The following is a 13,588-nucleotide window of genomic DNA, read 5'->3' as shown; positions in this document are numbered from 1 at the left end:
CCAGCCATCCATCCATCCATCCATCCATCCATCCATCCATCCATCCATCCATCCATCCATCCATCCATCCATCTGTTGTCCCATCCATCCATTCATCTATTCCCAAAAAAAGTATTGTACATGTCCCATAGATAAACTCAAGTCTCGCCTTTAATTTCTCAGTTTTTTGCAGCCCTATAGTAGTGTCCTCCATTGTGTTTGACCTGTTCCCTCTCTCTCTTGTTGTCCCATCATGCACCACGTGTCACTGTGATCAGAGGAGCATGTGAGGTAAGACGTAACAATTAGTTAATGGAACATGAAGAGAACAGCGCAGGTCTCATCTGCTCCAAAAAATCCTCCCCATAATCTGCTTTTTAAAATGCCCCAGTTAATCCTGCAGTGGTTTGGCGGTGGACGAGACCCTCTCATTCAATTAAATGTGTGGAGTCATAGAGGAAACAGACGGTCGTGCCATTTACTGGATTTACTGTAACCAGACGAGAGGCTCGCCGTGTGTGTGTGTGTGGTGTGTGTGTGTGTGTGTGTGTGTGTGTGTGTGTGTGTGTGTGTGTGTGTGTGTGTGTATGACGGACAGACTGAGAGAGACTAAAGTCGGATGAGTGCAATGGAAAAATGACATGTGGCCATTTAGGCCGGACGCCAAAGTGTGATTTCTGTGTGTTTGAAGACATGTGTGTGTGTTTGTGCTGTTTGCCTTTGGCTCTTTTTTCTTGATAGGTTTTAAATAGCAGCTCTGCAGGTTCAAACCAGCATCACAGAAACAAGCAGCGCTACATGAACACGCATGTACAAGCAGAGTTTATGAGAAGGGTCAGACAGAATCTGCTGACCTTTTTTGCTATTTCTGCACTGAATTCTGTACAAAATATGCAGATTTGTGCGTAATAGTTTTGAGAGTATAGTAAAAACATGAAACACGAAATAAAAAATAACTTTAATAACTTTTATTGTTTTGTAATCAATGCACATTTTTTATATAATGTTTTTTGTATAATAGCAGCAAAGCAATTACAATGTATATAGAACAGACCAAAAATATAGTACAAGAGCGATGACTTTTACATAAGGGAATACTTTTTTTTTTTAAATAACAAGTGTATAGGAAGGAACGAAAGAGGGAAGAAAGAAAAGATGAAAGGAAGGAGAAAGGAAGGAAGTAAGGAAGGATGAAGGAAGGTATGAAATGGAAAGAAGGAAGGAATGCAGGAAGGATAAAGGAAGGAAGAATGAAGGAATGATGAAGAAAAGAAGGAATTGAAGGAAGAATGAAGAAAGAAAGAAAGAAAGAAAGAAAGAAAGAAAGAAAGAAAGAAAGAAAGAAAGAAAAAATAAAGGAGGAAGGAAGGAATGAAGGAAGGATGAAAGAAGGAATGGAAAGAAGGATGAAGGAAAGAAGGAAGAATGAATGAATGAAGGAAGGAAGGCATGATGAAGGAATGAATGGAATGAAGGATGAATGAATGGAAGGAAGCAAAGAAGGAAGGAAATAAGGAATGATAGAAGGAATGAATGAAAATGAAGGAAGGAAGGAAGAAAGGATGAAAGAATGAATGAAAAGAAAGATGAAGGAATGAATGGAAGGAAGGATGAATGAAGGATGAAGGAATGGTAGGAAGCAAGGAAGGAAGGATGAAGGAAAGAATGAAGGAAGGAAGAGTGAAGGATAGATGAAGAAATGAAAGATGAAAGAATGGAAGGAAGGAATTATGAAGAAAGGAAGGATGAAGGAAGACATGAATGGAAGGAAGGATGAAGAAATGAAAGATGAAGGAATGGAAGGAAGGAATAATGAAGAAAGAAAGAATGAAGGAAGGAAGAGTGAAGGATAGATGAAGAAATGAAAGATGAAGGAATGGAAGGAAGGAATAATAAAGAAAGGAAGGATGAAGGAAGACATGAATGGAAGGAAGGATAAAGAAATGAAAGATGAAGGAATGGAAGGAAGGAATAATGAAGAAAGAAAGAATGAAGGAAGGAAGGACAAAAGAAGGAATGGAAAGAAGGATGAAGGAAAGAAGGAAAACTGAAGAAAGGGTGAAGGAAGGAAGGAAGGAATGGAAGGATGAAGGAAAGAAGGAAGAATAAAGGAAGGAATGAATGAAAATGAAGGAAGGAAGGATGAATGAAGGATGAAGGAATGGTAGGAAGCAAGGAAGGAAGAATGAAGGAAAGAATGAAAGAAGAAAGAGTGAAGGATAGATGAAGAAATGAAAGATTAAGGACTGGAAGGAAGGAATAATGAAGAAAGGAAGGATGAAGGAAGAAATGAATGGAAGGAAGGATGAAGGAATGGAAGGAAGGATGAAGGAAGGAAGGAATTGAAGGAAGGAGGAAGGAAGAAAGAAAGAATGAAGGAAGGAAGGAAGGAAGGAAGGAAGGAAGGAAGGAAGGAAGGAAGGACGAATAAAGGAATGGAAAGAAGGATGAGGGAATAGAAGGAAGGAAGGATGAAGGAAGGAAGGAATTGAAGGAAGGAGGAAGGAAGAAAGAAAGAATGAAGGATGGAAGGAAGGAAGGAAGGAAGGAAGGAAAGAAAGGAAGGAAGGAAGGAAGGAAGGAAGGACGAATAAAGGAATGGAAAGAAGGATGAGGGAATAGAAGGAAGAAAGGATGAAGGAAGAAATTAAAGGAAGAATGAAGGAAGGAATGAAAAACGAAGGATGGAAGGATGAAGGAATGAATGGAAAGAAGGATGAATGAAGGATGAAGGAATGGTAGGAAGCAAGGAGGGAAGGAAGAATGAAAGGAAAAATAATGAAGGAAAAAAGGATAAATGAAGGAAGGAATAATGAAGGAAGGAATAAAAGGATGGGATACAATCAGCCAGCGCAGTCGACCCTCCAGAGTCAACAGCGCCATTTTGTGTCTGCCGGTTTGTTTACTTGCGGGAGTTCCATTGACATTTTCCCACACGTGACTTCTGACCAATCAAAAAGCAGTTTAGGAAATATGTTCAACAAAATCTGGCCAATGAGTGATGTGGGTTTTGTCAGATGACTGCATTTTGGTTCTTTTCAACTGGTTTGGTCCAAAAGCAATCAGTGTGGTGTGAAAAGGAGCAAAAGGCGGCAGAAAACGCTGCAGAGTATCATTTATTGCCCAAATAAAGCAAACTACAGCTGTGAAAGCACCCTTATATAGCCATTACGCCAAACAAGCAAACTAATAGCATGTGCAGCCGAAAAACCGGTTGATTATTGTGCAGTGAAACGGCATAACTTCATAAGTGCAGATATGAATTCTTGTTTCTTAGCGGCTGCTTGTGAAACTGATGTATAAATTGCTCTCTCCACACCTCTTCGACAGCTCTCCGAGGTGCTCTTATCACGGCCAGTGTGCTTTTCTCATTCATTATCACCTCCAAACACACACTTCTACAACATCAAACCACCATTCACACACTTCCCAGAGTCACACACACACACACATGCATTAAAAACACTAAGAAAAGCTTTTAGATACGAGCGAATTCGGTCAGATCTCTGCCAATGATTCCAGGAACATTATGTGGATGATATTGGTTTGAGTGATAGTTAAATGATACGCTGGATTTAGATGAATATGCAATCCACCCACATAGCAAAATTTCTCTGGCCCAGCTCTGGCCCACACAATCAGGTTTTGCTTGGCCCACATGCCGCAGTGAATTACGGTACATGACTGGACCAAATCTGGCTTCCAGACAAGAGCCAAACACGGACCATATCTGGGCCAAGTCTCAGCCAAGTTAATAACTCATAACTGGGCCTGAACTGGGCCAGATAGGTTGGTGTGTCACGATTGCAATGAAATTGATAAACCCATGGAGTGATGCTCTTTAGGCACACTATGGGCACGCTTTTTCTCAAAGTGACCTGATTGGTAGAATTTTTTTTTCTTTACTCAAAAATGAGTTTAGTTTAAATGTGGGTCAAGACTGGCCAAACTCACATGGCCCACTTATCAAATTTTTAAATCTGGGCCAAATACTACGTTTTTCATCTGGCCCAAATCTTGTGTGCCGCCTTAAAAACGGTGCCACCTCTGCCAAACCCGGGCCATGTTTGGCCCACATGCTGTATGCCAGTGCCGGATGAATGCCTGCTGTGCCAGCTTTATGCCAAATCTGGGCCAGAATTCTTTGCTACTAGGGCAGATGCTAAAACTGCCCCTGTCGGCCAATGCATTTGATTGAGACTAGAATTATATGAATAAAATGGCTTGATACTGTTGAGAAGTGTGCTTTGTGTGATGTTTCTCATCTGTATTTAGATATAATATAATATCAGGAGTTAAGAATAGATGTATAATGAACAGGAACCGCTATGAACCACTGGGATGAAATTGTATATGCAACATGTTTTGCTTCTATTCTTCACAAACACAAGGGGATTGCAGGAGAATATTACAATAATGTTCATTTTATTCAAGCCTACTTTGCTTTTCTATTCCCACGGCTGTAATTACGGCTGCGTTTCTTTAAAGAGGTGCCTGAAAATATTGTTTTAACACAATGTTTGAAGCATTACAGTCGTCTCAAGCCCGTCTGGGTAATCTATACGGTGTTTGTGTGTCTTTTATCCTGAAAACATTACCCTGAAATAGTTTATTTGACATCGTTTTAGCTGTTGTTTTGAAAAGGATTTCGCTGGTTTTGGCAGCTGTTCTCCTCTCAACATGGATGTTCTGGTGTGTTTCACCACCATCTGCCCTTCAGATGCCACGTCACATAAGCTCTTCATGTGCTTTTGACATCTCCGTTCATCTCTCGCCATTCAGTGAGCTAAAAATACGTCCATAAGTGGAAACACTGACTGAATAATCAGAATAATCTGAGGAGTTTATTGGATATGTATTAATTTGGATATTGGCCTATTTAGTTTTTTTTAGAAGGGTAATATAATATAATATAATATAATATAATATAATATAATATAATATAATATAATATAATATAATATAATGTAATATAATATAATATAATATAATATAATATAATATAATATATTGTAATATAATATAATATAATGTAATGTAATGTAATATGAAATTATGTAATATATTATAATATAAAATAAAATAATATAATATAAAATAATATACTATAAAATAATATAATATAAAAATATGTAATATAATATACTATAAAATAATATAATATAAAATTAAATAAAATTATGTAATGTAATGTAATATAATATAAAATAAAATATAATTATATAAAATTATGTAATATAATATAATATAATATAATATAAAATTATGTAATATAATATAATATAATATAAAATGCAATAAAATAAAATAATATAAAATTATGTAATATAATATAATATAATATAATTAAAAATTATAATATAATATAATATAATATAATATAATATAATATAATATAATATAATATAATATAAAATAAAATAAAATAAAATAATATAAAATTATGTAATATAATATAATATAATATAATATAAAATTATGTAATATAATAAAATTATAATATAATATAATATAATATAATATAATATAATATAATATAATATAATATAATATAATATAATATAATAATAAAATATAATAGTATATGTAATATAATGGCATATATTACATAATATTATACTGATTTTGATTAACTGGGGTGTGCCATTATTCTAAGGTGTGCCATTATTTTCAGATAAAGTTACATCTAAAGTAGCTCCGGCATGTTTTCCCCGTGTTGGCGTGGGTTTCCTCCGGGTGCTTGGTTTCCCCCCCCAAGTCTAAAGACATGTGCTACAGGTGAATTGGGTAGGCTAAATAATCCGTAGTGTATGAGTGTGATGGGTTGCAGCTGGAAGTGCATGCGCTGTGCAAAACATATCCTGGATAAGTTGATGGTTCATTCCACTGTGTCGACCTCAGATTAATAAAGGGACTAAGCCGAAAAGATATTGAATGAATGAATGAACGATCCACTGATTTGATCAGTAAAACCTCAATAATTCAGTAATACTGTATGACGCAATATAACCAAAATATCCACCAATAAATATGGAAACAAATTACCCATATGGTTTTAATAAATTGCAAAACAATCTAACAATAGAACACAAAGATCCACTCATAGTGCAATAAAATCCTAATAATCTGCAAAAAATAATGCAATCAATAATATAAGCAAATAGGCAAAAGCAAATCAATGGATTTACATGATGCAATTGAACATGAGATCAAAAGCAAAATACAAATAAAGCATCCGCTGCATAAAACATACGCTGGATAAGTTGGTGGTTCATTCAGCTGTGGCGACCCCTGATTAATAAAAGGACTAAGCCGAAAAGAAAATGAATGAATGAATGAATAGTCTGCATATTGAACATAAGCTAAAAATAAAGAATGAGCCTGTGAGTGTGGTTTGATTGAGCTGTGCTTGTTGGAGAGAGAGAGAGTGATTTGTTTTCTCTGAATGTATTGATTAGCATGGCGTGTTTGTATTGATCAATGACTGACTCTTTTCCTCACGCAGATGCTTTTACAGTGAAGCCTGTGGCTAAAACACACTTCACACTGACCCACTGGTGACACTGACCAGGAAAACACACATTATTGAATTGTGTGTGTGTGTGTGTGTGTGTGTGTGTGTGTGTGTGTGTGTGTGTGTGTGTGTGTGTGTGTGTGTTTGTGTAAGCCTGAGGAACTGCATGATTATTGGGTGTAGAATAAAAGATACTGACAGTAATCATTAAAGGAAAAGTTTGCTAACAAATGAGATTCTTTTATAAAGTGTGTTTGTAAATAATATTGTTGTTGATTTTTTCCTGTGAAAGACTTTTTACATGCAAATAAAGCGGCTGGACTATCATTTACAGCATCAATAAGCATTCATTCATTTTCTTTTCGGCTTAGTCCCTTTATTAATCAGGGGTCACCACAGTGGAATGTACCGCCAACTATTCCAGCATATGTTTTACACAGCACTCTGCAAAAAATGCTTTTCTTACTTAGATTTGTTGTCTTGTTTCTAGTCCAAATATCAAAAAATTCCTAAATCAAGAAGAATATTCTAGACAAGCAAAACATACTGTCTTGTATTGAGAAATAAAATGCCAATATTATGTGAGTTTTTCCTTAAATCAAGCAAAATAATCTGCCAATGGGGTAAGCAAATTAATCTTGTTTTTTCTTTTGACGTAAGATTATTTTGCTCACCCCATTGGCAGATTATTTTGCTTGTTTTAAGGAAAAACTCACTTATTATTGGCATATTATTTCTCAATACAAGACAGTATGTTTTGCTTGTCTAGAAAATGCTTCTTGATATAAGAAATTTTAGATATTTAGACTAGAAACAAGACCAAAAATCTAAGCAAGAAAATTATTTTTTGCAGTGCAGATGCCCTTCCAGCTGCAACCCGTCACTGGGAAACACCCATACACACTCATTCACACACATACACTACAAGACTCATGTCATGTCTGTGGAGGAAACCAGAGCACCCATGCCAACATGGGGAGAACATGCAAACTCCACACAGAAACGCCAACTGACCCAGCCAAGGCTTAAACCAGCGACTATTTTGCTGTGAGGCGACAGCGATACCCACTGTGCCACCATGACACCCCAGCATTAATAATAAGTTAAACTGTTATTAATAGATATAGATGCATTTGAAAGCAGTTAATAAATGACATCTTTTTTTTTTAATTATATATTTATATATACCGGCCACTTTATTAGGTACGCCTTACTAGTACTGGCTTGGACCCACTTTTGCCTTCAGAACTACCTTAATCCTTCGTGGCAGAGATTCAACAAGGTGCTGGAAATATTCCTCAGAGTTTTTGCTCCATATTGACATGATAGCATCACACAGTTGCTGCCGATTTGTCGGCTGCACATCCATGATGCCAATCTCCCGTTCCACCACATCCCAAAGGTGCTCTATTAGATTGATATCTGGTGACTGGCGAGGCCATTTGAGTACAGTGAACTCATCGTCATGTTCAAGAAAGCAGTCTGAGATGATTGAGCTTTATGACATGGTGTGTTATCCTGCTGGAAGTAGCCATCAGAAGATGGAGACACTGTGCTCATAAAGGGATGGACATGGTCAGCAACAATACTCAGGTAGGCTTTGGTGCTGACATGATGCTGATTTGGTACTAATGGACCCAAAGTGTGCCAAGAAAATATCCCCAACACCATTACACCACCACCACCAGCCTGGTTCACTGATACAAAGCAGGATGGATTCATGCTTTCATGATGTTTGTGCCAAATTCTGAGCCGAGCATCCGACTGTGTCAGCAGAAATGGAGACTCATCAGAGCAGGCAACGTTTCTCCAATCTTCTATTGTCCAGTTTTGGTGAGTCTGTGTGAATTGTAGCCTCAGTTTCCTGTTCTTAGCTGAAAGGAGCGGCACCCGGTGTGGTCTTCTGCTGCTGTAGCCCATCCGCCTCAAGGTTGGACGTGTTGTGTGTTCAGAGATGCTCTTCTGCAGACCTCGACTGTAACGAGTGCTTATTTGAGTTACTGTTGCCTTTCTATCAGCTGGAACCAGTCTGGCCATTCTCCTCTGACCTCCGGCATCAACAAGGCATTTGTGCACACAGAACTGCTGCTCACTGGATATTTCCTCTTTGTCAGAGCATTCTCTGTAAACCCTAGAGATGGTTGTGCGTGAAAATTCCAGTAGATCAGCAGTTTCTGAAATACTCAGAGCAGCCCGTCTGGCAGCAACAACCATGCCACAATCAAAGTCACCTAAATCCCCTTTCTTTCCCATTCTGAGGCTCACTTTGTACTGCAGCAGATCGTCTTGACCGTGTCTACAATTGTATTTATATATATATGTATGTGTTTATTTATTTATTTGCTGAAAATTTCAGAGGAGGGTGAATAATTTTGACTTCAACTGAGAAGTGTGAGGAGTGTAATGTGCTTGAGCAGAAGTTTGAGTTCAGCTTGGGTGAGAGTTTGGATCAGGACAGATTCAAAATGTGTCTGATGGAGATCAAACAGAAAGGTTCGGCTTCAATCTCTCTTCATCCCATTAACTTCAGTGAGAGAGAGAGAGGAGTCGGAAGGATGAGTATGCAGAAATGCAGCGCTTGTCACACTTTTTAATCCCAAGCAACAGCAGTGGCTGTAGACTGTGTGACAGATCAAAATACAGTCAAAATTATTCGCCCGTCTTGTAATTTTTGCTTTCTCTTTTAAATATTTCCCAAATGATGTTGAGCAGATTCAGGAATTTTTTAACAGTATTTCTTATAAAATTGTTTTATTCTGGAGAAAGTCTGATATGTTTTATTTCGGCTAGAATAAAAGCAGTTTCTCATATTTTAAAGCATTTTAAGGTCAATATTATTAGCCCCCTTAAGCAATATTTCTTTCCATTGTCTACAGAACAATCCACTGTTATACAGTGTCCTGCTTGATCACCCTAATTAACCTAGTTAAGCCTTTAAATGTCACTTTAAGCTGTATAGAATTGTCTTGAAAAATATTTAGTCAAATATTATTTACTGTCATCATGACGAAGATAAAATAAATCAGTTATTAGAAATGAGTTATTAAAACTATTATGATTAGAAATGTGCTGAAGATCTTTTCATTAAACAGAAATTGGTTCAAATATACAGGGGCATAATAATTTAGGAGGGTGAATAATTCTGACTTCAGCTGTATATTAGACCTGTACACTACAACTGCATTTAACATCCTCCTGATGATCGAACTGAAGCATGTGTGTAATACAGGATAAACACATTTATTTAATATTAGTGTGTACAGATATTGTGCATTACTCTTAAAACAATGACTTTTGCTGCTGCTTCAAACTATGTATTTAAAATGAGTTGAAACATCCTTATTCTTAATTTCTTTTAGGAATTTTTGATCAGTCTACTTAAATTTGTAAGGAATGAAATAAGTAATTGTGTGAAACCCAGCATTTATTACAGTGTATTTAAAGAGGAAAGCAAAATTTAAAACAGTATATATATAATAATCACGACCCAGACTCTTTCTGAAAATGTACCTCTATGTATATTTCTGGAGAGCGCTAAATACGTCCCAGGAGATAACTTATTATTTTTATTTTTTTTTGCAGTTTTTGTTTTCGCAAATCCACCAGAGGACGCTGTGTATGTTTTTTTTGAGATCTTAAATTTCTTTTGTAAGTTTGTAAGTTCATTTATTAAACAAGGACAGTGCTCATTATTCATTCATTCATTCATTTTCTTGTCGGCTTACTCCGTTTATTAATCCAGGGTCGCCACAGCGGAATGAACCGGAAGTTTTTATGCAGCGGATGCCCTTCCAGCCGCAACCCATCTCTGGGAAACATCCACACACACATTCACACACACACTCATACACTACGGACAATTTAGCCTACCCAATTCACCTGTACCGCATGTCTTTGGACTGTGTGGGAAACCGGAGCACCCGGAGGAAACCCACGCGAAGGCAGGGAGAACATGCAAACTCCACACAGAAACGGCAACTGAGCCGAGGTCCTTCTTGCTGTGAGGCGACAGCACTACCTACTGCGCCACTGCCTCGCCCAGTGCTCATTAACAAACAGTAAAACTGTAAATAAGCCAGAGTTAGCCATGCACAAGGGCTAATCTGTTGTCCCCTGCCAGATTTTAAAAGGCAACCTAAAGTAAAAATCACATCATCACACATACAAAAACAGTAAATTTACATATTTCAAACGGATAAAACATTTAATAAAAATATCTTAAAATGTTATATAAAAGAATTACACACGATTAGCCATTTATTTAACTTGTATTCAAAAGTTGAATAATTTGTAACACCCCTTAAACCAATAGGAAGTGTGTTCCAAAAATGACTGGCTCTAACTGAGAAAACTGATCGTGCAAAAGTCTTGCGAGTGCCATTCGCGCCTGTAGCGTTCTTTTTAAAGACGGAATGCAGCCATACGTACCTCTGGCTACATAATTTGCGATCTTCAGAAATACTGTATATATAAGGGTACGCTTTCAGAATGAGCTTGTGTTGTTTTATTTGGTCGTTAAGAAGTCAATAAAATAACGTACATGTTTATGCAAGTTATTAATACTCAAGTGACAAAATGTAGCATAACATTTAACACACAAAGACAAATATATTTTTATGCAAATTTGCATTATCGTCATATAAATATAAAGCAAATTTGCATACAAAGACAAAGATGTTAAATATAGGAGTTGTTATCATAATAATAATAATAATAATAATAATAATAATAATAATAGTAATACTACTAATTATAGTAATAATAATAATGCACTAAACAAATATTTATGTGTGTATATATATATATATATATATATATATATATATATATATATATATATATATATATATATATATACACACACACATATATGTGTGTATATATATATATATATATATATATATATATATATATATATATATTTTTTTTTTTTTTTTTTTTTTGCAAATCCACCAGAGGGCGCTGTGTATGTTTGTTGAGATCTCAAATTTCTTGCGCGAGTGCCATTCACACCTGCTGTTCCCTTGTAAATACACCAGAAGCCGCTGTCAACTGACTGACTCACTGACTGACTGATCGACTGACCCACCCTTCTTCTTCCCTAAACCCAACCAACAGTGATTTCAAAAGCAATCCAGAATAAGAAAAGCCCTCGCGGCAGCCTGATTTTGACCAAGTTTTCAGATTTTACCACACTCACCGTTATTTACTTGCTTAATTTATTTTTTTGAGCTTTTGTCTTGTCTTACTTGCCTTTTTGGAACTGTTCTTCGGCGGACTTGAACCCTGTTGTCTTTGGCAACTCCTTTCTGCGTCTCAAGCCTGCTAGTGTATGTGGCAAGCCACTGAACAAACTGAAACAATGGGAAAGCCGTCTATACGGAGGTAAGTGGTCCCCTGGTAGCCCTAAAAGGAACAGCTTTACCACCCCATGGTGTTTGTTTTAAATAGGAAATGCAGCCATACGTAGCTCTGGCTACATAATTCATGCTCTCCAGAAATGTATATAGTGCTACGCTTTCAGAATGAGCTTATGTTGCAACATAAAATATCATCATGTTATATATCGCATCGTTCCCCAGTCTCTAGAAATAAACTGATGTACTTTTGTTTGTGCGCTTGTTTTTCCCCGACACCTACTTTAACCCAGTTCACTCTGCATCAAATACATCAAGCATCACTTCATCGAATCACTTCAAATGAGTCAAACGCTTCATTCGCCTCCTCAGATCACGCCTGACATATAATTCCAACACCTCGTCCCAGAAGACATCAGTGTGTGTGTCACCGACCTACACGCTCCTGCAGGTAAATAAACCAGGAGTTTTCTCATTACACTTCAGTCTAGAGCCGAGGAAGAGGCGGGAGATGTCCTGTTTTGAGTGTGTTTCTGTCATGAATCAGCACACGGCAGCTTCTGTTTGTGTGTCTCAGTTGAACTCAACATTAAAAACGCTCCAGTTTCAGTTTTCCTGCTGCTGTTTCTGTCGTCAGTGTGTTGGTCTCCTGTTGTCTGACTTCTGGAGAGATTATTCTGCTGCACACTGACCAGTTGAGACCCTCTGAAACCATTTTAATGATGGTTAAATTCATTTCATCCATCCTTCATTCTTTCCTTGCTTTTCATAAATTTATTCATCCATCCTCCTGTTATTTCTTCCTTTTTAGAAATCCTTTCATCCTTCCTTCCTGTTCGTGAATCCATCCATCTTTCTTTCTTTCTTTCATCCCATTTTCCTTCCTTTTTAAAAATTGATCCCTTTCATCCTTTTCAAAATCCATCCATCCATGCATCCATCCATCCATCCATCCATCCTTCCTTCCTTCCTTCTTTCCTTCCTTCCTTCCTTCCTTCCTTTTCATGAATCCATCCTTCCTTCCATCCTTCCTTCTTTCCTTCCTTCCTTTTCATGAATCCATCCTTCCTTCCTTCCTTCCTTCCATTATTCCTTCCTTCCTTCCTTCCTTCCTTCTTTCCTTCAATCCTTCCTTCCTTTGATTCTTCCTTCCTAGAAATGCCTCCTTCATAAATATACCTGTTTCATCCATCCATCTTTCCTTCTCATAAATTCATCCTTACTTGCTTTTCATAAATCCAATCCAGCCATCCACTTAACCTTCCATCCTTTCTTCCTTCTTATAAATGCATGCTTGCTTCCTTTTCATAAATTCACCTCTTTCATCCATCCATCCATCCATCCATCCTTTCATCCTTGTTTCTTTCCTTCTCATAAATTCTCATTCTTTCCTTCCTTTTTTAAAAATCCACCTGTTTAATCCATCCATCCTTCCTTCCTTCTCATGAATTCATGCTTCCTTCCTTTTAATAAATGTACCTCTTTCATCCTTCCTTCCTTGCATCCTTGCTTCCTTCCTTCTCATAAATTATCATTCTTTCCTTACTTTTTATAAATTCACCTGTTTAATCCACCCGTCCTTCCGTCCTTCTCATAAATTCATGCATCCTTACTTTTCACAAATCCACCTCATTAATCCATCCGTCCATCAATCCTTCCTTCCTTTCTTCCTTCTCGTAAATTCATCCTTCCTTCCATTTCACAAATTCACTTCATCCATCCATCCATCCATCCATCC

The 13,588-nt window shown here is 36.9% G+C and overlaps 1 protein-coding gene across 4 annotated transcripts in view; it reads left to right on the top strand.

The window, feature by feature from the left end:
• The window catches only part of dlgap4b (discs, large (Drosophila) homolog-associated protein 4b), a 253,303-nt gene that overhangs the window by 62,734 nt on the left and 176,981 nt on the right, over positions 1–13,588 (top strand). The window lies entirely within an intron of this gene.

The sequence above is a fragment of the Danio rerio genome, chromosome 6 (genome assembly GCF_049306965.1).
Source record: "Danio rerio strain Tuebingen ecotype United States chromosome 6, GRCz12tu, whole genome shotgun sequence".
NCBI classification, from domain to species: domain Eukaryota; kingdom Metazoa; phylum Chordata; class Actinopteri; order Cypriniformes; family Danionidae; genus Danio; species Danio rerio.
Note: the sequence above shows the minus strand (reverse complement) of the source record. Positions and strands in the feature narration are given on the sequence as shown.